At 42.5% G+C, this 21,292-nt stretch overlaps 1 protein-coding gene across 12 annotated transcripts in view; it reads left to right on the top strand.

Moving 5' to 3' along the window:
- The window catches only part of sema5b (semaphorin 5B), a 583,141-nt gene that overhangs the window by 178,552 nt on the left and 383,297 nt on the right, over positions 1 to 21,292 (top strand). Inside the window, exon 1 of one of the 12 annotated variants that reach the window (XM_062971372.1) lies at positions 10,725 to 14,560. The exons of the other annotated variants lie outside the window; for them this stretch is intronic. The gene's annotated coding sequence lies outside the window, so the exon portion shown is untranslated. Of the gene's footprint in view, positions 1 to 10,724; positions 14,561 to 21,292 lie in introns of those variants that run through there. 12 annotated transcript variants of the gene reach the window in all.

The raw sequence follows: 21,292 nt of genomic DNA, 5'->3' as shown, positions 1-21,292 counted from the left end.
AATAATAATAATAATAATAATAATAATATTTTTATTTATATCCCACCTCCATCTTCCCCAAAGGGGACTCGGGGTGGCTTACAGCAAAATCAGATACAAAACAATGATAAAATAAAATAAAACATCAAAGAACAATAGCAAAAACCAATAATAATATATACACAGCAACCAAAAGAAACACAATGCGGTATTAAAACATCAAATTAAAAACAATGAGGTTGCAATAGTGGATAAGCAATGATGATGATGATGATGATGATTGTGTCAGGACCCAGGCTGCAGGGCACCAATAACCATACACAGAGGCCAGAATCTATCTAATATCTTTATTGAAGGAGTATATAAAGTTAATAAAAACAAGTGTAGAAAATAGTCCAGAGTTAGACCTTTCAGGAAAGGTCAAAATTAGTCCAAAGAAACAATGTCCAATATGAAATATTAAGGTCCAAAGTTGTAATCCAATAACCGAAACACTCACTTGCCAAGCAAGTGAGGGGAGATGACAAGGTCCTTTTTAGTCCATGAACTTGAGCAAGGCTAGGAAATAACTTGATACTTGGAACACAAGGCTTGATTCAAGACAACAAGGTAACGAGGAGCAGGAACAAGATCCGTGGAATTACTTGGTAAAATCCGGGAAGCAAAGCGAGGCTGAATCCTGGAAAACAAGGCAAGGTCCGCGAAGGTAAACAAGGCTGGAAACAGGAGCGAAGGCTTGGAATCAGGGACAAGGCTTGAAACAGGAACGAGGCTTGGAAACGGAGCGCGCTGTCCACACACAACTTACTCCAGTAGCTGACGAATTGACTCCGCAAGATGTCTTTGTGGGTAAAACACCTAAATAGGGTCTAGTTTTCCCACCAAAGAGCAGTTCTCTGGGGAACTAGAAACGAAAGCTAATCTCTGAGTCCAGATGCATGACTCCTTAAGGTTTCCCATGGAAAGCAGGCTTAATCAGCTGAATTCTTAGCAGCTATCCTAGCACTCCTACGAGAGGCCGCTTGAACAGCTCTCTGATGTTTACAAAACTCGTGGCGAGAAAACACAGGAGATTTAGACCCAGGGTTTGTTTGACAGATTTCTGGAAGACAAATCTCTTGCAGGTGCAAGGTTCCCAAATCTGGCTGGGAAGGTTCCAATTCTGACTGAGGCGGTGAAAAACCCAAGTTCTCCTCTTCATCTGGGGCTACAGTGCCTTGAACGGGACTACATGGCCCATGACTCATCACACTATCCCCCTCCTCAAGCCCCCTCTCAAACCGGGACTCTCTCCCCGAGGTGCGGGGCCGCGGCTTGGCGGGATAGGTCTGATGGAAGCGGCGGGTTAGATCAGGAGCATGGACTGTAGAAGCGTCTTCCCAAGAGCGTTCCTCGGGGCCAAAACCCACCCAGTCAATGAGATATTGTAGGCGGCGGCGGTGAAAGCGAGAATCCAAAATGTCCTCAACCTCGAACTCCTCCTCCCCATTCATCAAAACAGGAGGGGGGGGCCGGTCGGTCTGTATCAGGACGCACACCATCCGCCGGAAGGAGTAGGGAGCGGTGGAACACCGGATGAATGCGCATTGAGCGCGGAAGTTGGAGTTTGAAAGTCACGGGGTTAAGTTGCGCCACCACTGGATAGGGGCCAATGAAACGGGCATCTAACTTCCGGCAAGGGCGATGGGAGGGCAAAAAGCGAGTGGACAGAAGAACCCGGTCTCCTACCTTGATTTCGGGGCCCGGTTGGCGATGTTTGTCCGCGTGACGTTTATAGTCCTCCTTGGCTTGGTTTAATTGCTGGAGCAAGAGTTGCTGCACCGCTGCGAGTTCCTGCAGCCAGTCCTCTGCTGCGGGAACTTCTGAGGTTTCAATGACAGGGGGAAAGAAACGTGGATGGAAGCCATAGTTTGCAAAGAACGGCGTTTCTTTAGTAGAAGCCTGGACCCCATTGTTGTAGGCAAACTCTGACAGCGATAACAGGGAAGCCCAATTGTCTTGCTGGTAGTTCACATAACAGCGAAGGTATTGTTCCAAAGTGGCATTGGTGCGCTCAGTTTGCCCATCTGTTTGGGGATGATGAGCCGAAGATAAACGAGAGTCTATGCCCAATAGTTTTTGTAGTGCCTTCCAGAAACGAGAGGTGAATTGGGACCCCCGGTCTGTGACCAAACTCTTGGGCAATCCATGCAATCTGAAAACATGTTGGAGGAATAGATCTGCAGTTTCTTTGGCCGTGGGAAGGCCATCACAGGGAATGAAATGGGCTAACTTGGTGAAAAGGTCCACCACCACTAGGATCGTGGTGAATCCACAGGAAGGTGGTAGATCAGTGATAAAATCCGCAGAGATTATTTCCCATGGGCGGGATGGTGTAGGGAGGGGATGCAGGAGCCCTGAGGGCTTTTCTCTTCTTGTCTTGGAGCGCTGGCATACTGGGCAGGTGTTGACATATTTTTCCACATCCTTGCGGATCTTGGGCCACCAGAAATCTCTTAGGATCAAATGCATGGTTTTAAATAGCCCGAAATGCCCTGCTGGCTTGCAGTCATGACACAGACGAAGTGTTTTTTCCCTGCCCGGTCCTGGGGGGATGTAAACATGATTTCTATAGCAAAGTAGCCCATCCTTAAGCGAAAAGGGAAAACGTAGTCCTTGGCGAAGTTGGTCCTGTGCCCAGGCGTCTGCTTGCTGACTAGCCCTGATTTCCTGAGCACAAAGGGGTCCTGGAGTAGGGGAAGTTGATTCCATGGAAGTGGATTTGGTGTTTCCCACTGTGAGCGTGGCAAAGTTTTCGGGTTGTAGCAGCTGGGACTCAAAGGACTCCTTGCGCCCTGCAGCGTATTCCGGTTTTCGTGACAGAGCATCTGCTTGCTTGGTCTGGGCTGGGGTTACATAATGAATTTGAAAGTTAAAACGTTCAAAGAATAAAGCCCAGCGTTGTTGCCTTTGATTTAGCTTGCGGGCAGTTCTTAGATGCTCTAGATTTCGATGATCAGTATGGACTTCAATGGGAAATTTGGCTCCTTCTAGCCAATGTCTCCAAGTTTCAAAGGCTGCCTTTATGGCCAATAGTTCCTTTTCCCAAATGGTGTAATTTCTCTCTGGCGCGGTCAATTGACGGGAATAAAAGGCACAAGGATGAAGATGGTCTCCCACTGGTTGTAGGAGTACAGCCCCAATTGCCACATCGGAGGCATCCGCCTGCACAACGAAAGGGGTTTCAGGATCTGGATGCTGAAGGATTGGCTGGGACGTGAATAATTTCTTTAGTTGCTGGAACCCTTTCTCTGCTTGATCTGTCCAGCGGAAAGGCTGTTTCCCACGGATGCAGCTGGTGATTGGGTCAGACCAGCGGGCAAAATCTGGAATGAACTTGCGGTAATAGTTCGCGAACCCCAAGAATCGTTGCACCTCTTTCTTGTTGGTTGGCGCCCGCCATTCCAATACTGCTGAAACCTTAGCCGGGTCCATGGAGAGCCCTAGTGGTGAGACGCGGTATCCCAGGAAATCTACCACTTGTAGATCAAAAGCACATTTTTCCAGCTTGGCATAAAGTCCATGATCCCGCAATCGTTGTAACACCATTCTTACGTGGTTCTCATGCTCTGATTGTGATCTAGAAAACACCAAAAAATCGTCCAGGTAGATGATCAAGAACCGATCTAGATAATCCTGAAAGATGTCATTGACAAAATGCTGGAACGTTGCGGGAGCTCCACATAATCCATAATTCATAACTCGGGACTCGAATAATCCGAATTTAGTCTGGAAGGCGGTCTTCCACTCGTCCCCTTCTCTGATGCGAACTAGATTATAAGCCCCCCGAAGATCCAGCTTGGTGTAGACCTTGGCTCCCCGAAGTCGGTCTAGTAGGTCCGAGATCAAGGGCAGGGGATAGCTGTTCCGCTTAGTGATATTGTTCAATGCTCTATAGTCCACCACCAAGCGTAAGTCCCCTGATTTCTTTTTCACAAACATCACTGGGGAAGCGGCTGGGGATTGAGAGGGTCTGATGAATCCCTTGCGAAGGTTTGACTCTATGAACTCCCTGAGAGCTTCTTGCTCCGGTTCAGTCAGGGAGTAGAGATGTCCTCGCGGGATCGGGGTCCCCTCCACCAAGTCAATGGCACAGTCATAAGGTCTATGTGGGGGTAATCTCTCGGCTTCTTTTTCATTGAATACATCCCAATATTCTGAGTACTTCTTGGGCAAGGTGATAATGGGTTCAGTGTCTGTGGCATGGCAGACCTTGGCTACAAGGCAATGGTTTTGGCAATATTTTGAAGCAAACTGCAGTTCTCTGTTGGACCAGGAGATGCTTGGGTCGTGAAGTGTCAGCCATGGAATTCCCAAAATTACAGGGAAATGGGGAACCTCGGTAACAAAGAAGGAAATTTCTTCCATATGTTCCCTTATCCACATTCTGGTGGGTTCCGACCACTTGCTTACGGGACCCGTCTTGAGGGGGCGGCCATCGATGGCTTGCACCACACGGGCATTCTTGAAGTCATGGTATTGTAATCCCAGAGAGTCGGCATACTCTCTATCAATGAAATTGTTTGTAGCTCCTGAGTCTATCATGGCATGGACCATGACTGGCCCCTTTTTAGCTGACCACAAGGTGACCACTAGAAGAAATAGGACTCCGGTTGGCGGCTCTTGAGTGGGTTTTTTGACCGGGTTGGCGAGCCTCTCTACGCCCGGTCGCTGGCTTCCCCCGCCGGCTGTGTGCCAGCCGCCTCAGACGTCTTCGTCTCCGTGGAGGACGCCGCCGCCAGACGGGTGGGGGGCTTCCCTTTGGCTGGGCACTCTCTAGCGAAGTGGCCCCCGTTTCCGCAGTACCAACAGAGATTTAGGCGTTGGCGGCGGGCCTTCTCGGCGGCATCTAACCTGGGACGCACGTTGCCCAACTGCATCGGCACCTCCTCGTTCCCCCTGGGGTATGGGGCTGGTGGCGGGGGTCTCCATACTGGACGCGGCTGGACGCTGGTGGGAGCGGGAGGTTTCACCCCAGCTCTACCGCTCTGGCCTCGGACCCATTGTTTTCTGTTGGCCAGCATGACTTCAGCTCGTAAACATTGATCAATGAGTGCTTCAAGAGAATGGGGGGGATCCACTTTGGAAATTTCTTCCAACATCTCGATGTTGAGACCCTCCCGAAATTGTCCTCTGAGGGCTATATCATTCCATCCGGTGCTGTGGGCCAGCACTCGGAACTCGGCTATGTACTGGGACAAGGGTCTGTCCCCCTGAGAGAGGTGCCGGAGTTTATGGCCGGCTGCCTCCAAATTGTCTTCGATCCCCCAAGTTGCCTTAATGTGATCCAAGAAATGTTGCGCTGATCTTAGGTGTGGGGAACCTTGGTCGAACAGCGCCGTCACCCAGTTGGCCGCTGGCCCGTCTAAAAGGCTATAGATCCACGCCACTTTGATGTCTTCTTGGGGAAACTCGGCATTGCGGGCCTCTAGATAAGCTTGGCATTGGCGACGGAAAACATGAACCTTAGAAGCTTCTCCAGAAAACTTGGTTGGCAATGCCAAGGCTGGGAGACGGATTCCGCGTTCCTTCAATCCCTTTATTTCTCCCTCCTGCGCATTGAGCTTATCACGGATGCGGTCCACTTCCTCCTTGTCGATGGTGTAGCTAAGTGGCTGGCCACCCGGCACGGTTCCGGTAGACATTCTGGCCTAGGTTAATTGGTGCTTAGGGTGGCGGAGTCAAACTGTCAGGACCCAGGCTGCAGGGCACCAATAACCATACACAGAGGCCAGAATCTATCTAATATCTTTATTGAAGGAGTATATAAAGTTAATAAAAACAAGTGTAGAAAATAGTCCAGAGTTAGACCTTTCAGGAAAGGTCAAAATTAGTCCAAAGAAACAATGTCCAATATGAAATATTAAGGTCCAAAGTTGTAATCCAATAACCGAAACACTCACTTGCCAAGCAAGTGAGGGGAGATGACAAGGTCCTTTTTAGTCCATGAACTTGAGCAAGGCTAGGAAATAACTTGATACTTGGAACACAAGGCTTGATTCAAGACAACAAGGTAACGAGGAGCAGGAACAAGATCCGTGGAATTACTTGGTAAAATCCGGGAAGCAAAGCGAGGCTGAATCCTGGAAAACAAGGCAAGGTCCGCGAAGGTAAACAAGGCTGGAAACAGGAGCGAAGGCTTGGAATCAGGGACAAGGCTTGAAACAGGAACGAGGCTTGGAAACGGAGCGCGCTGTCCACACACAACTTACTCCAGTAGCTGACGAATTGACTCCGCAAGATGTCTTTGTGGGTAAAACACCTAAATAGGGTCTAGTTTTCCCACCAAAGAGCAGTTCTCTGGGGAACTAGAAACGAAAGCTAATCTCTGAGTCCAGATGCATGACTCCTTAAGGTTTCCCATGGAAAGCAGGCTTAATCAGCTGAATTCTTAGCAGCTATCCTAGCACTCCTACGAGAGGCCGCTTGAACAGCTCTCTGATGTTTACAAAACTCGTGGCGAGAAAACACAGGAGATTTAGACCCAGGGTTTGTTTGACAGATTTCTGGAAGACAAATCTCTTGCAGGTGCAAGGTTCCCAAATCTGGCTGGGAAGGTTCCAATTCTGACTGAGGCGGTGAAAAACCCAAGTTCTCCTCTTCATCTGGGGCTACAGTGCCTTGAACGGGACTACATGGCCCATGACTCATCACAGATTGCTTCATGTAAGCATCCTGTCTATATAATGTAGCAGCAGACCTTAATCAGCAATTATTTGGAATGTAGAATCTATTAGGGATATTACATCAGCCCCCTCCCTCCTGACCTTCCGTAAGAGAGTGAAAACATGGCTTTGTGATCAAGATAACTTGTGCTATAGATAGATATGGAATTGTGTTCAACGACTATTGGAACCGCTCAGATTAGGATTGTGGAAAGTGTGATTAATAGTGATTACCGGTATATTGTTCTAAATGTTTTAATGTATCTTATAGTTCTATTTTTAAATGTTTATTTTCATTGTACACTGTTTTTAAGGCATCAAATAGTTGCCTATGTGTAAAGCTGCCTTGAGTTCCCTCCGAGGTTGAGAAAGGCGGGGTATAAATGTCGTAAATTAATTAATAAATAAGATACTAAAACCAACAGCAACGGGATATGGTGGCTACAGGTGGAAATTGAAGAAAGCAACCATATCTGGACAACACGAAGATATACGTAATGAAACCTCTTTGACTCTCTGGCCTAAGAAAGCAATGGTTAGCTGGAGAAAAAAAGTGAATCATACTTTGTATCAAGCACACAGTGTGAAAACAATTATCTAACATCACCAGATCTCCTAAGAGAACTGATTTAATTATTGAAATACTGAATATCCTCCAGATAAGGTTCAGTCTCTGCCATCATGTCACCCTGCAGTGGGATAATAAGGCATTATAGACAGGAAATGTCAAGGAAAGGAAATATCACCTTTGGTGCACAGGGCCATCAGCTTAACACTTCTCTCTTTGCTAGCCAGGCTAAAGTAATAATCTGTGTCAGGTGAACATTGGTCAGCGAAATAAGGCAATATCCTGAGACAGGGCAAGACTGTGACATGCACAAATTTAAGCAAACTTTAATGCTTCTTTATCCCTAAGAGCATTTAAAAATGACAATCTACCTGCCTGCTCTTTCCTTTTAGAGACCTCTTGCTGAATTAACTGGCTTAATTTTTCTCCCCTCTTTCTGAAATCATTGCCTAGACCAGGCCTTGTTCCATTTAAGATGAAATCACTTTTTCAGGTCCCCAGAAACTGGGATTTTGGCCAGAGAATCATATTAGCTCATTCTCTTTTGCAAAGCCCTGCTTCTAGTCTCTAGGATTGTAATTCAGTGCTCAAATCACTACCACACATTGGCTAAACTCATCTCTACTTGTGTAGTGTTATTCTCATTGTTTGGCAAGGTCATGAAATAATAGAGACAAAAAGACAATTCTAGGGAATAGAGAGGTTAGAGAGTTAAATATATGTAGGGATAGAATAAGTTCTTGTGTTGCAGAAGTAAAGCTACCTACATCACATGAATGTTGTTGCAGTGGCCGATAGCAACAATCATACTTGGAGGAAAGAACTGGAATCAGGATCCTCAGCAAATCTCAAATAGGAACCCCAGATTCATAGTGCCAAACATTTGGTTGCTGTATCTGCACTATTTCAGCACCACTGTACCATTCTACTGCATCCTTTTGTTTGTCTACAGTTTAAACATAAAATTCCACTTTTGTTGCCTCTGGTTATTAGAGCAGAACTTTTTTATTTGTGTTTCTGCTCCTCACAGAAGCGATTATTCTTTTTCTTTACTGTGGAGAAATGCTGTTTGCTTAGCTGAAGAAAAACAAGGTATTCTCTTTTTAAATCTGAAAGTGAAAAAGATGGATTGATTGGCTTTTTGTAAACAGCAGTCATAGCTGTTCTTTCATAATCTCAGTCTTCAAGTGAGGCTGAAATAGCATTTCCCTAGTGAGTACGGTATCTTCACTGCGTGGTCTTCACTGATGTTATAGATTGTTGGAGGGATTGAGCTTTTGCTCTCAGACATATTTTGAGAAAGAAAATTTTTCCTTACTATACCTTTTACAGCCCTCCTAGTATGCCTACCTGCTTTCTAATACCAACCAGATAAACATTTGCAGAAGAAACAGCAGTAAATGTGTTTAGTATCCTCTTAACTCTGTTCATCTGCCTCTTCCTACTGATGATAGAAACTATTTATTTGTATTTTGTGGGGAATCATATCTCACCTTTCATTCAAACCACAAGACAGGGAACAAAAAGGACATCACAACTGAAAAACAACAAGGCAAATGGGGATTTTTTTTTTTAAAAAACAATTCATTCCATGGGAGAGCTCTGAGTACATCCCAAAGTGTAATTTGAAGTATCCAAATACCCCCTGGATATCTAGACTAGTGTGGTTTGAAGCAAGCTGTGATGCAGGTTAAAAGGTACATATTGGATCCCTCAAACTAATATGAACTGGCATTTAAAACATGCCAAGTGGATTGATTGTTCAGATGCCCCGTAACTGAAAGTAAATGGTTGTGGTTTATTTGTTTTCCATTTTCTTGAGGAAAGGCAATTCAGAGGAGAACCACTGTACAGTATGTGAATTTTTATTGTTTTCCTAGAGACCTGTGGCTTTCCTGTTTAGTTTTTCAAGCAGTAGTTGTTCTGAGATAATTAAACCCAGTTCCTCTTCCCACTTCTTTTTGCAGCATTGGGGATGAAGAAAGAGGTGGTCTAGAAGTTAGAAATAATATTTCCCCCTGCAGAATGATGGGTGCCTTGTGGGTTAATTAATTAATTCTGTGAGTGTTTAAGATCATCCAATAGTTTAGGTGGATTTTTTAAATGGACAATTTCATGGAGGATGAGGTTTATCTGCTAGCCAGTTTCTGCTATAATCAGACATATACAGATGCTGGATATCTGTGAATACCAGCTGCGAGAGAGAGAGAGAGAGAGAGAGAGAGAGAGAGAGAGAGAGAGAGAGAGAGAGAGAGAGAGAGAGAGAGAGAGAGAGAGAGAGAGGCAGAAGCCATCACTTTTAATGGCTTTCTTGTGAACTTACAGAAACATCTACATGATTGCTGATAGAAACAGACTGCTGACTTGATAAACCTTGGCTAAATCCAGCAAGGCAATTCTCTCCGCTTGTAAGCACGGTATGCTTAGGATTCTGAAGTAAATGCCCTCAGTTCAGATTTTAGGTAGATTATCCTGTATTGAAATGATTGTGACCAATAATATTTTGGATTTCTCGCTAGATTTTGATATTTTTGTATTTTCATATATGTTCATAATGATATATCTTAGAAATGGGACCCACATCTAAACACAAAACTCAATTTTGGATTTTCAAATAAGGGAGGCTCAGTCTATACTTTTGGATCTCTTGGCTATGTGTATGCTTGTTTATGTATGTTGCTGAAAAGTTTTAGCATTCCCCAAAAAAGATGAAATAAAGCCATCTACTCTGTGCTATTTCTGTAACAGAAACTAACCACAGGTATGTTTTAAAGATACTTATACTAGCCTAGTGCCCATGGCCTCTGAATCATTCCATATAATAATGTTCATGATAAGAGAAGTGAGATTGCAGTTCATTTTCAGTTCCAGCTCAGGACATCTTCTAATATTCTGGGGTTTTGTCTAGCTCTCTTTCACCAGTCATTTTGGCTTATTTAGCCAGCATGGCTTTCTGGTCATTCATCTATGCATGATGAATGAAATAGGAGAATGCACAAAAAAAGTATACACTTGCTACAAAAGAGACAAAACTTCAATTCTTGAGTATACAAAAGCTATCAAATATTAGAAGAATTGGGGAAGGCAAACTCTTGCAGTTTTCTTCTCCCATTTTTCTACATCTTGCGCTATACGCTGAAAATGGTGATCCAGAACTGGTATAAATTCACAAGCCATTGGCTGGTGGTCCCTGGTAGGTTTCCAAGAAATAAAAATACAGCTGTAGCCAAATATCACAAATATGACTGAAAAACACCCCAAGAGTATAGGTGGCCAGCTGCTGTCATGTTTCCTTCTAGTAGCCTCCTTGTATACCTCTGGAAAACAGGTTCACATCTCATCGGGAAATGGAAAAAAATGCATTCTCTGGCTGTTGAGCCATGGATAGAGGAGATCCTAGAACTGGTTGAAGGTTACCTTCCATGGTTAATTTAATCACCATCCTAACCTCAAACCTCAAATGTTGCAGAATTGTCAGTCTAATCCATATAATGAAACCGTTTTCTGCCAAACTGGTTGGGAGCTGACTTTAAGAGGTCAATGTAGATATGCTCCTAGTTTCTCTCTAGGTTCGGAACTCTTTCAAAGGACCTCCCTATTCAGGAAGCCCAGAAAATCGTCTGTCCCCTTGGTACTTTGAGATGCTTCATACCATCCCCTTCCTCTTACACTGTGAGCCAAAGGAAATCCCTGCAGCCCATCACCTGTCATGTAATGTCTGCCAACCATCTTCACTCCAGAGATTGCTGGTGTTCTTTCAGTGGCCTCCTTGCCAGAGCCAGCTGCTGGTTCTCCTTTCTGTTTGAGGAGCTGGAAATGAGTGAGGCAGTGCTACTGGTGAGTCTTCTTCCACAATTGGTTTTATCAGTTTGGGCTTTTTCTTTTAATTCTTCATATGGTATAATTATGACACTGCTACTACAAAGATAACCACCTGAAGCCTAACCCTGCCAAGACACAAGTGTGTGCTTTCCACCTACGTAATCGTGAAGCCAACAGGAAATTGAAAGTTACCTGGGAAGGCCAAGAGCTCAAACACTGTTTCCATCCTAAATATCTTGGTGTCACCTTAGATCGAACACTAGCATATAGGAAACACTGAACACCAAGCACAAAGTAGCTGCACGCAATAACATCCTGCGTAAATTTACTGGCAGTGCATGAGGTACAGACCCACAATTAATAAGAACATGAGCCCTGGACTTGTCTTTCTCAACTGCTGAATACCCCTGTCCTGTCTGGTACAAGTCTGTCCATGCGAAGCAGGTGGACATAGCACTGAACGAAACATGTAGAATAATCACAGGATGCCTTAAACCTACACCTGTTGATAAACTCTATAAGCTAACTGCCATTGCCCCCCCCCCCCGATGTGCGATGGGAAGTTGCTGCTAACGAGATAAGGTCGAACATTGTGAAAGCCACCCACTGCATGACTATCAGCCTCCTCCCAGTAGACTCAAGTCAAGGAGGAGCTTCATGAGAACCACCACTCCTCTTGATGTTCCCCCAGCAACAGCAAGAGTGTTCCTCTGGGCAGCTAAACCAGGCAATCCCAACTAGATGGCCCCCCGTGAGGGTCTGCCTCCAGGGGCAAACCAAGAATGGGCAACTTGGAAGTCCCTAAATAGACTGAGAAGTGGTGTGGGCAGATCAAAAGACAACCTGGCAAGATGGAACTACCTGGAGGAATCCTCCACCTTGTGTGACTGTGGAGCAGAACAAACAACTCCTCAAATGTATGCTTGCCCACAATGCCCTGCCTCATGCACAGAGGAGGAGTTGTTCAAAGCTACAGACAATGCGATTGCTGTTGCCCACTTTTGGTCTAAAACTATTTAGCTGTTGTGATTCCTTTATTTTATTGCTTTTAAACTTATTTATTATGCAATACTTTTGATACGAAATAAAAAAATGACACTGCAAAGGTTTTTATAGATGAATGTCAGAATTAAGCATCACTGAAAATTAATGCATCAGTAGATCCTTGGCTTATATTTTAATCAGATGCTCTTTCTAAATGGTGTAGATTTGGAAACGGAGATTGTGGCCTGTTTTGGTATTATTTCACTATCCTTCTGCTGTTTTGAGCCAAAACAACAAAAAATATTTTGTACTCACAATATTTCTGTTCTGCCCTGGCACCTAACAAGAAAAATGACAAGTTGTGAAGTATAAAAAGTCAGCACCAAGAGTGTCTTGCTGACTGACCAGCTCTTTCCTCATAGCTTTTGGAAGATACATGCTGTCCCGAGTCATTACTTCATTTCTATCATGCTCTTGTCAAGAGTACACCATACTGAGGAGCAAGCCAACTGCAAAGTCTCTCTTTGCTTTACTTTGAAACTGGCATGAAACAATGGTTCTTTTAAGCCTTAGCTGCATTTCTCCATCAATTCCTACAGTTCTTTTGTGTTTTGAGTGAAAGGTGAGAGGCGCTGAAAGTCGAGGTGCTGAGAATTGTCACACAGTTCCTGGTAAAGAGAAATATAGTCTCCCAAGCTATTCTCTCCTTTCAACTTTAACATATCCAGTAGCTTCCCAAAGAGTCAATGAAATGTTTTATTTCTCTTTACTTTTATTATTGCATGTACCTTATCTCCTGGTGTACACAAACACACACAGAAACTATTATAGAGTAAGCAAGACAAGCCTTTCTTCGTAGTAATGAACAGGACTGAATTGCTCAACTGTTTTCAAGCTACATCCCAAATGTCACACCTCTGGTGCATGTCTGCCTATAAGTAAGTCTGAGCAATTTCTCTTGAGCAGTGAGGAGAAGTTTTTTCACAATCATTCAGCAGTACTTAATATAGCAACTCTAATGCCTAATCCTAAGTATGTCCACTTAGAAATAAGGATGAAGAAACTGTGTACTCAAAAAAAGAAAAAAGAAAAAAGAAAGAAAAAAAAAGAAAGAAGAAGAAGTAAGGTTGAGTCATGCAGCACCTCAATTTCTCAGCCTCTCCTCTTCTTTCCCGCTAAGAAAACATATATCCTGGTGAGCACTGAGAAAGAGAAGGAGGCTTGTTATATTACAAGACAAAACTCTTATCTCTAATCAGTTGATGATTGGAGTTACAACATTTTTTGTGCTAGGAAAGGACCCTTAGTGAATAACCTTGTAGGTAAAACTTGACTCACTGGCTAGATGGTCCTCACATCTGTACATTGAAAATTACATACTGTTAAGCAGACCTTGGTTGTAGGCTTCTTGCAAGTTTAAAGAAGAAAGTAACAGTTGTTAAATTTCCAAGTCAGTGATTATGGATCATGATTTACAGCCAGGGGCTTTGTCTAGTTATATTGCCAGAAGTAGGAATGCTATAAGTGGGATGGGATGCCTCAGGGTATTTAGCACACCAGGCATTTGCTGGAGCTGGGAGGAGCTTCAAAACACCCTAAAGTGCTGTAAAGGAAAGTTGTTGATCAGACCCTGATGTCTATTAGTTCTGTTTTGACTTTAGTAATTTTCAGCAATTAAAGGACAGGCATTCCTTGTGTTGTGTTCAAAGCAGTTAGATAACATGGAAAAAATGCCACATTTAATTAAAAAAATACAATGGACATCAATTGTCATACTTGAGCTTTGTTTTGAAAGTTTCTTGAGGATGGATTGCTCCTAGTTCTGGTTTGAAAAGCTGTAGGTACCAAAGCAAAGTCTCTTGTTATCCTAGCAAAATGTTATGTTTATTGTTGTAGTCGATAGTAGTACTACAACAACTTTGTATATTCCGTATTTTTGTATTTATTATCTGTAGCAATCCTTAGGAGTGGATTAGTTGGAAGACTAATGCTTCATTCCTGAGAAGCCATCTGGTTGAGCTCCCTAGGAATCAGAAAGTGATCTTCTTCTGACTGAAGGTTAGGCCCACCTGAAGTGTGAGGTGAGTTCACCAGATGGCTGGTGAAATGGTTCTTTTCCTGTCTCCGAAGTGGAAGGACCATATGGTCTTTGTTAAATAGTAGAGAACACGGGGCTTTCCCATCAGGCCTACTAAATATAAATGCTAAATTAGCTGGATAAAATAAGAAACATTAATTTTCACCCTTTAGTGTTACTGCTGGGCCCAAGAGACCATAAGATATCCTGTAGTATCAATGGGAAAACAATTCTATAAATGTGATCCATGGTACAGTAATGCTGCTGTGGAAGATATATTACTCATTAGCCAGAGCTCTGAAGGCAACAGAATTCCTACTCGGGAAATATACGTCTTTAGCTTCAGAGATATAAACTGACCAGTCACCTGAACCTTTTCCTCATTGCCTGGTTGACAGATGAATTTCAGAGTGACTGATGTTTAAGGTAGGGTGTTTATCATTTTTTCAGCTTATATTCCTGTTAGGCTGTATTTTTTATTGTGCAAACCCTGAAGAATCAGGAACATTAATTCTGGCCACTTATCAAATCTTCCTTGAAGGCAAAAGGTTTGGTATCCCTTCCCCTTTTCTTTGGAAGATCTTTGTTTTGTGATATAAATTGCAGTGAATCCTTTCTGGGAGAGCAGCCGCCTAAATCCCCCTGACTCTCAGATAAGGATCTGAGTGCAGACTCAAAATCTTGCACTTAACTCTAGAACAGTGGTTTCCAACCTTTGGTCCTCCCAGGAGATCCAGCTTGGCCAACTTCCAGGAACTTTTGGAGCTGGAGTTGGGAACCACTACTCTAGAGTAAAGAACAAAAAGATACCATTAGTACTCACATTTTAAAAGTAATACCTGCTTTCAGCATCATAGTAAAAGCCACAGTTTTTGCCAGATTCCTTTATTTAAGTGTTTCAGCTCTTTGATTCCCTTCATCTCTTTTGGTATCTTCTGATTGATCCAAACCATGGCATGAACCTAGCAAGATTTTCTACCTTCCCCCTTCTTAATGCAGAAGTCATATTTGATTCTTTTGATGTAGAGATCAGTTCCATAGTTGGATCGCCGAAATATTAAGAAAATGTTACATGATTGAAGTGTATAATGTTGAGTGTCAAATATATGTGTGTGTGAGACGAGTACAGACATGTCTATAGCAATTGTTGGGGCAGATGAGCTCAGAGGTATTGACATCTCAACTTGTTCCTGGGAGTGAGAAGTATAAATGTGTAAATGGCTGTGAAAGTTTCTCTGTTGCTGTTGACAATTGAGGAATATGTGAGTTCATTTAGATCTTGTACATCAGTTCAGTATGAGGTTGATGATGAAAATGACAACACTGTATCAGTTTTTCCATAACATGTGGGATCATTCATTCCATTTCACAACACCATCAAGTTACATTTATGTTCTTGCTTTCAATGCTTAAAGCAACAAATTGCACAATATTAGGATGATAAGACATCAAGAATACAACGTAGATTGCTGATTTCAATGGCACCCTCATGGCATTAATACTGAATTGGTCCATCCTCAATCTGAGCATTCTCTAAAAGTGATTGGCTTAGATTGGGGTGGGAACTGTATGATCTCCAGATGTTTTTGCTCTGCCATTCCCAACATTCCTCACTATTAGCCATGCTAAGAAGGGTTGCTGAGAATTGTGGTTCAAGAACATCTAGAGGGTTACACAATTTTCTCTTCTGGTTTAGATACATAATTAGTAAAGGGGAAAGTGAGTAAGTAGTGTGTTATTTTCAGTTCTCCTTGAGATAGAGCAAGGGAGGTAGTGTTAGACCAGTCCTCACATTTTCCTAGATCCCTGATATCTTCTTCAACCTTTGTCTCTCTTAATTAAAACATGTTCTTATATATGGAAATTCACTTGCATTATAGGCTCCATGGGTTCCATCCTAGGAGAAAGGTGGGATATAAGTAAAATATAGTGAATTGCACGGAAGCCACATTATTACCAGTCAGGTGTCAAATATATGTATATTTGTCTTCAACTTATGCAGGCATTCCATATGTGCATTGACCATTGTGCACTAAGTGGAACTGTCATGTTTGCTCCATCTTTCCAAAGAAAGATTGTGCAATTAATAGGCCAAAGAAACAACCGCTTGTTTGGTGGACAATGGGGAAACTGTTTAGAAATTAAGTGAAGACAAACTAAGAATGGAAAGCTGTAGGTCAGATGGAATAGGCCTTTCAAAGTCTGCCAACACTTTGGTATTACAACCGACCTCTATCCCATAATCATAGGTAATTCAGAAACCCAGCCGTAATTGGAAATTGCTGAGAATAATCTTGATCTGTGTGTGCCTCTGAACTTGGCCATGGAACCATAAATTATACATAAGCCTGAATTTTTCACTTGGTAAATAATAAAATTAAAGCTTGGTACATTTCCTAGAAACTGCTTTAGATATTAATTGAGCATGTTATTTCATCTCTCCCCCCCCCTCCCCAGTGGTTGCCAGGCGTAGAAAGTCTGGCTCTTCATAGACATAGGTTTCTGTCGTTTTGTGTTCTCTTTAGCACAAGAAAGAGGATCACTTTTTTTTTCAGCCAAGCTGTATTTTTTTTTAAAAAAACTGGGAACTTCTCTACTTCCCCTCACTTCTAGGAGCTTTGCCAGATGAAACTTTAAGCAATCATATTGTGTGACAGGGCTTTGGTCTTTAACTATTTCGTTCTCCATTACAGTTCAATACAGTTATCATTTAGATGCCATGATTTCTTCATAAAATCTGATCTATTTTCATTAGGAGATAATTTTTTCCAATAGCCAAGACAGTGACTTCTGCTTTTGAGGTACTTTCCTCCCCTTACATTTGCTGTTCCACTTTGCAAACTTGTTTATTATCGATTTGATTGAAATGTTCTCTCTAGAAATTTTGAGGTCCTCCATTGCAATTCTGTGGTCAGCATCCAATGGAAGTTAACCATAGTATCGTGCTGTAGGACCTAGAAATTCCCAAAGAGGTGATTTTTTAGATTAAAAGAAATAATTTGATGTTTTTTGAGAGTTATAGCAAAATACCAAAAAAACAAAAAACAACCCAATTTTTTAATTACGGTTTTTAATTTTCATGGTGGTCCTGTGCCCCTAACCTCTGCGAATATGGAAGGCTGACCATATTTCATTTAATGATGAAATATTAACAAATATGATGTCACATTTCATGATGTTTCTGAGTAACAATTTACAATTCCTCAGCTTTGTTGACTGTGACCTCACACTGTGTATAGTTTATAGTGGATTCCAGACCAAGTTCCTGGATATAAACAATTATCAGCCTCATATATAAATGCATGTTTTAGTCTATCTATGCCATCATCCTTTTTAATTTTTTTAAAAGTCATTCTAAAAATGAAGCAGATTTTAGCTAGCACACATTTCACCTTCTTTTCTAGCAATACTACAGCCATCGGAAAGCAAAAAAAAAAGCAAGCAATTTTTAAAGGGAAGCTGTTGGGGGTCAGTTGTGGATAGGGAAATTCTTTCTGCTTGTTGCAACCTTCTACCCTGACTAAAACTATAAGGGGGAAACACAGATTTTTCTGAGAAGAGCTGCTCTTACTGTCGGTTTTGATTGTTGATGCTATTTTATCACAGTTGTTCCTTTCTATTTCATTTTAGGAAGAGTACATAAGAATTGGAGATGCACTGCTTTGTAAACAACCAATGTTGTTGTTTTACATGGAGTCATCTCTTGGGGGTCCAAGGTCTGCCAGTCTGGAGCTGCAGTGACTGCCTAGATTCCAGAAATATCATGAAATTCCAATACCTCGAGCTATTTGAGCCTAAAAGCAAACTTTAAAGAAATTATCAGGTACCGTATGGTTGTTTACACCAAGGTGCCTGCATAATCAATCATACAAACAAATAGCAACTTACACCCACCTACCCCCTGCCAAAGTGGAAAGCAGCCTGTCAGAATTATGAGCTGCGTTTGTAACAAGAAACAGCTATACCTGTCATTTTGTTCATGAAGCACCAGGGAAGCCTGACTCAACCTATGGATACAGATTTCTATTTTTACTAGGGATGTTCCTGAAATTCAGAAATTGGTAGGTTTTGAAATTGAATTAGTGTTTTAAATGTAAATCTAAGTCTGGGTGAAATCCAGTATATTGTTGCAATTCAAATAAACATTGGTTATATTTATATTTCCTGGCCCTGCAGTTGTAGCTGTAGTTGCCATAACTAGGACGACAGGCTCCGTCAGCCTTTCACAAATTCTCTTGCTATAAGCTGGGGCTATGAATTTCTTTGACCCTAATACTTTTCAAGAAGCCACACAGTCTCTCGTTTGAGAGTGGCATGAGAAAGGCTTGGGCTCATTGAGTTTGAGAGGAAAGGCTTTGGATGAATCCCTCTTCTACAGACCCTCAGATTTGTTCCAGTGGGGTTAATGAGGGTGGGAAAAAGCTAAAGACCCCGACCCCATTGCCACCCCAGTTGATATTTTTGCTTCTGTGTTGTTTCTTAGCCCTGGGTTTACAATGTTCCTCACAGTTAGATCTTGTCAGCCATGCCATTAAATATCACAAGAAAATATTTTGAGAGTGAGAGCAACCATTTAGAAGTGTATTTTCACCAATATGTGAATGACACCCAGGACTATTTCCTTTTCAACAGTTACAACGGGAATCTGTTATGAACATCAGTGTCTGGTGGCAATGATGAGTTGGATGGAGGCTAATCAGCTGACATTTAATGCAGGCATGAAATGCTGACTTTGAAATAGGAATGGGATATTATAATGAATAGGGTATTATGAATCATATCTTCAGTCTGGTGATACTTCTGTGCTTGGCTTTGCATCTGGATATTAAGATGGCTGTAGCCAGAAATGCCTTTTGAGGTGCACCATGTTTGTTCCAGATGAAGTTAGACACATATTTCACCACATGATTGAGTTCTGATGCTTTCTACATGGGGTAACTTTGAAAGGTCTTCAGAAATTACTGGTGGTCCAAAATCTGCTTAGAGAAATTCACGCTACCGTACCATTCATGTTTATTTGTAAGTCAGAAAGTTCAAAGTTGTAGTGATGACTTTTCAAGTACCTAATGTCATATATCCAGGTCACCTTAGAGGCTGACACTTTTCTATACAAACTGCACTCTGAGATGTTATGGGAGAGGCACTTTTTGTGATCCTAGTATGATTAGAGACACAGTTGAGGAATTTTTTTTATTTTGTTTTACTTATCATATATACTTGTATATGTTGGAAGTCAACCTCACACTGCCCAAGTCTGCAGTCCTCAATGAAGAACAGTTACCGTGTTTCCCCGAAAATAAGACACTGTCTTATATTTATTTTCCCTCAAGAAGTCACACTATGGCTTATTTTCAAGGTATTTCTTATTTTTATATCCATGGCCAGTACTCAAGCACTCAGACAACGTTATGGCCAGATGCCACCCTCTATCCGGAGGGTGATGCTGCTCTTGCGAGGGAGGGAACGCTATGGCACCCAAGCCCTGTGACAGTGAGAGAAGTGGCCTAGCGGTTAGTGCTCTGGCATCCTCCTCCACTGCAGCTGCACTGTGGGTGGGGTGGGGGCCCGAGTGGGCCCTGCCCCCTTCACCTTCTTGCAGAGTTTCCCCTTACTGGGGTTTGCCACTTCTTCTGTTCCCACAGTCTGAGAGACTTTGGAGTGCATTGCGCCCTTCCCTTGCTTGGGCAGGGAGGAGGGCGTGCTGGTGTGAGCTGGTACGTCAACCAATGGCAGAGGGAAGTGCCAGTTGGCAGAGGGAAGGGCCAGTTGCTTTCTTTACCGCTCTGTGCTTGTATGCTGCATAGCCATGTCTATCAGTATGTCTTGTTTTTGGGGTATGATTTATACACTACTTCGCAGTTCACTTTTTGCGGATTCGCGGTTTCACGGTTTTTCAATAAACTCTAAAAGACTATTATAAATCATTAAAAATTACAATTTACAGTCTAAGGAAGGGAGGAAGGAGAAGCTGAAGGGAGAGAAAAGGAGCCCAAGCGGCAACGGGAGGAGAAGGAGACGATTTATCAACACACGATTGGTTGATAAAGACATAAAATAGTGTATAACTACTAAAATAATGTATAAATATTAAAATAAATATAGCGTCCCTACTTTGCTGATTTTCATTTATTGCGGGTGGTCCTGGAACCAAACCCCAGTGATAAGTGAGGGAACACTGTATTGCGAAAATGCTTAGAAATCCTGCTACAGCTTATTTTATGGATATGTCTTATTTTTGTGGAAACGCGGTAGTTAGCTTTAGAATAGGCTGATGGACTCCCTTCCCTCCTGACTCCTGAATGTCAGTTGGAGTGTATTTGTTCTCTCCCTCTCTTCCTGCTCTCATCCTAATTGGTGGTTGCATGCCTTTGCTTAAGACTTCTGCTTTTCTCATCCTTTCACTCAGACCTCTCTCTACTCTGTGTGTTTGAAGAGATGTAGTGTTTGGAGGTTTTCCCTCTTCTTTCGGAACTTAGAAGTTATGGAGTTAGAGAGAAGCTTAGATCCATTTTTTTCCTATCAAGGAATGTAGTTCTTATTTGTAAATAAACCTGTTTGGTAACTTTAAAGATTTAACTCTTCATCTTTGCCTGCTAAGCTCAAAATTCTTTTGCAGTCATACAACACTTCACCTTTCTGCTTGGTGTGAGCTGACTGCTCAGTTAAGTATCCTGTTTGTATTTTTGGATGCTCTGCTATTTTTGGGAGAATTCTCTAACAGTGTATAAGTCATGTATAAGTTAAAGGCAGGTTTGGGGGCCAAATTATGGATTTTTGCTATGACTCATGAATAAGTAGAGGGTGATTCCATGGGGAAGTGAAAGCACTAGTGCCATCTCAGGGAGTCAGCTGCCCCTGGACACTGTCACAGCCATTTTCTTGCTCATGCATTCAAAAAGACATTTTGTCACTGTGCTCAGAGAAAGGGACAATCCCCCACTTTTCTGAGAAAAATTAAGAATTAACTCTAGAAGGGCAAGAGCTTAGTCCATCCTGGAGAATCTAAAACAGTGGTTCCCAACCTTTTTTTGGCTAGGACCACTTGACAAAGGACCACTTTGACCAGGGACTACTCTCCAACATTAGTACCAAAAGGGTTATGAATCGGCTTTTGGTCAAATTTAGATTCGGTTATCTGGGGTGCTGATTCAGAAAATT

The sequence above is a fragment of the Anolis carolinensis genome, chromosome 1 (genome assembly GCF_035594765.1).
Source record: "Anolis carolinensis isolate JA03-04 chromosome 1, rAnoCar3.1.pri, whole genome shotgun sequence".
Classification (NCBI taxonomy): domain Eukaryota; kingdom Metazoa; phylum Chordata; class Lepidosauria; order Squamata; family Dactyloidae; genus Anolis; species Anolis carolinensis.
This window is presented reverse-complemented; position numbering and strand designations above follow the sequence as displayed.